This window comes from Colobus angolensis, unplaced genomic scaffold (assembly GCF_000951035.1).
Source record: "Colobus angolensis palliatus isolate OR3802 unplaced genomic scaffold, Cang.pa_1.0 Scaffold15, whole genome shotgun sequence".
NCBI classification, from domain to species: domain Eukaryota; kingdom Metazoa; phylum Chordata; class Mammalia; order Primates; family Cercopithecidae; genus Colobus; species Colobus angolensis.
In genome coordinates this window covers 8,302,870-8,305,822 of record NW_012114599.1, presented here as the reverse complement: position 1 = coordinate 8,305,822, position 2,953 = coordinate 8,302,870, and positions in this window count along the sequence as shown.

The window sequence follows — 2,953 nt, the reverse complement described above, 5'->3', positions numbered from 1 at the left end:
CAAAAAAAAAAAAAAAAAAAAAGAAAGGAAAGAAAATAAAAAAAAGAAAAACAAAAGAAGAGAAATATCACTATTGTCATTTTATTTATTGAATTATATATACTACAAAATATTTAAGATTGACCTGATTGCTAACTTTCGGATGCAGACTTTTAATGACCATTTACTACATACCACTGATGTGAGACTCAAAATGTAATAGATTGCCACTGTCATTCTTTTATATTAATATTTGGGATAATTGTTGTTTTAGTTGTGGCTCTTTATACATATCAATACAAATCACATTTCCTGTGCTGTGTGGAACTTATTTTGCATTTTCTTTTTATGTTTTATTTCTACAATATGAAATTCTCATGGTAATAAATTCTGTTCCTCGTCAAAATGGGCCAACAAATATCATTGGAATATGAGCACGAAAACTGAGACATTTCTATTATAGAAACATAGTCACATGTAATTGAGTAGTTGAATAAATCCAATATGTGATCTGTGGCAGCCAGAGTCATAAAGAATAGGTAATGTGCAAGTCATATTAGCAGAGCTTTCAAGTCAGAAGCTGCTATGAACTGAATATGTCCTTTCAAAATGCGTATGTTAAAGCCTAAATTCTCAATATATTGACATTTGGAGGTGACACCTTTGGGAGAATGGATTCATGAGGGTGGGGACTTCATGAATAGGATTAGTGCCCTCATAAGAAGAGCCATGAAAAAGATAATTTCTCTCTCTCCACGTTGTGAAGATACCAGGCTAAAACAGTTGTCTGCAAACCCGGAGGAGTGCCCTCACTAGATTTATCAGATCTGCCAGTGCCTAGATCGTGGACTTCACAGTTTCCATCAAATTGTAATAGAAAGCACAACAGATACGCATTTACCTTTATTAGAAATTACCGCAATTCACCAAAGCAGTTACAGTTTTGTATCCATACCAACACCATGTGGCAGGTTCATTTGTTGACATCCTTGTCATTCTTTGACATTGTCACTTTTTTTATTTTATAGCTTCTAATTCGTTGAAAAGACCTTACATGATGGGTTATCATTTGCATTACCCTGATGGCCAATAATGTTGATCACCTTGTCATGAGATTATTGACCATCCATATATCTTTAGTGAACTGTCTGTTCACGTCTTTTGCCAACTGTTAATCATATTGTCTATCTTTTTATTGTTCATTGGAAAGAGTTTATTATATATTCAAGACACAAGTCTTAAGGATATATAGATGCAATTTTATCCCAGTTCATGGTTTTCCTTGTGATTTTCTTAGTGGTATTTTTTGATGAACAGGAAATTTAACTTTTCTTGGGGTTCAATTTGTCAATTTTGTTAAGTTTTATTTTGTTTTTGATTGGCACATGATATTGGTATATATTTATGGATACAGTGTGATATTTCAATACATGTGTGCATTGTGTAATAATCAAATCAGGGTAATTAGCATATACATAACCTCATACACTTAACACTTCTCTGTGGTGAGAATATTCCAAATCATCTCTTCTAACCATTTTGAAATTACAAGACATTATTGTTAAAAATTAGTTCTTGAGAATAGATGTCAGCAGGTCTAGCAAACTACTGCCTTTGACCATTGTGATTGTCTTCTTAGTTTCATTATTATTTATAGAGTTTTTCATAGTTCTTGTTATTTGTTTGTTTATTATATTCTACATAATGATCACATTATCTGTAAATAAGAACATATTTACTTTTTCCTCTTTAAATTCAATGCCTTTTATTTCTTCTTCTCGATTATAATTTCTAATAAAAATGTTTAATAGAAGTGGTGGTAGCAAGCACATTTTTCTTCTCTCTCAACTTTAAGACTCCACAGATCTTTTTATCTTTTACAACCTTGTTAGTAGCTTTCTGATAATTAGATCTACCTCTGCTTCACAGCCTGGCATCTGGTCGCACCGTCAGTTTTCTGAACTTTGAAAAGCCCCTCTCTGTCCCGGGTAAAGTTTTTAGACACAGTCTTATCATTTCAGAGTGGAGCAATTACCATCCCACAAAGAAGTCAGCTATGAAGTAGTAAAGGTCTCTTCATGTAAAAATTGTCGTATGTTTAGAAAGACACAGTGCTTGTTTCTAATTCTGGCTCAGGTACTTAATAGCTGAGCGACTTTTTTCAATTCAGTTAACCTTTCTGGTCTTTAATAAAACAAACTGCAGATAGTCATACTGAAAATTGAAAGAAAATAATGTATGGAAATGTAGAAATGTACATGGCAGGCAATCTTTTCTTTTCTTTTCTTTTTTTCAGATAAATAGCCAATAAATCTGAGTAGGATATAATGATGGAATAAAAATACAGTTTTCATCCAGACATGGTGGCTCACACCTGTAATCACAGCACTTTGGGAGGCCAAGGAGGGTGAATCGCCTGAGGTCAAGGAGTTCAAGATCAGCCTGGCCAACATGGTGAAACTCCATCTCTACTAAAAATACAAAAAATGAGCTGGGTGTGATGGCGGCTGCCTGTAATCCCATCTACTTGGGAGGCTGAGGCAGGAGAATCACCTGAACCCTGGAGGCAGAGGTTTGGTAAGCCTAGATCGTGCCATTGCATTCCAGCCTGGGTGACAAGAATGAAACTCCATCTCAAAACAAACAAACAAAAAACCCCAAAACCAGAAAACAGTTTTCAACTCCTAGTTGTGTCATTAATTTATTTAAAAATATTCTAGGTATTTGTTAAATATGCTTCGTGTATCTCCAGTGTAAGTTCTGAAGTAATAATTGTACAAAGAGAGATCACCATAGAAATTTGAAATCTGATCTTTCGGAGCAAGATGGCTGAATAGGAACAGCTCCAGTCTCCAACTTCCAGCGCTAAGGACACAGAAGACCGGTGATTTCTGCATTTTCAACTGAGGTACTGGGGTCATCTCACTAGTGAGTGCCGGACAATCGGTGCTGGTCAGCTGTGGCAGCCCGACCA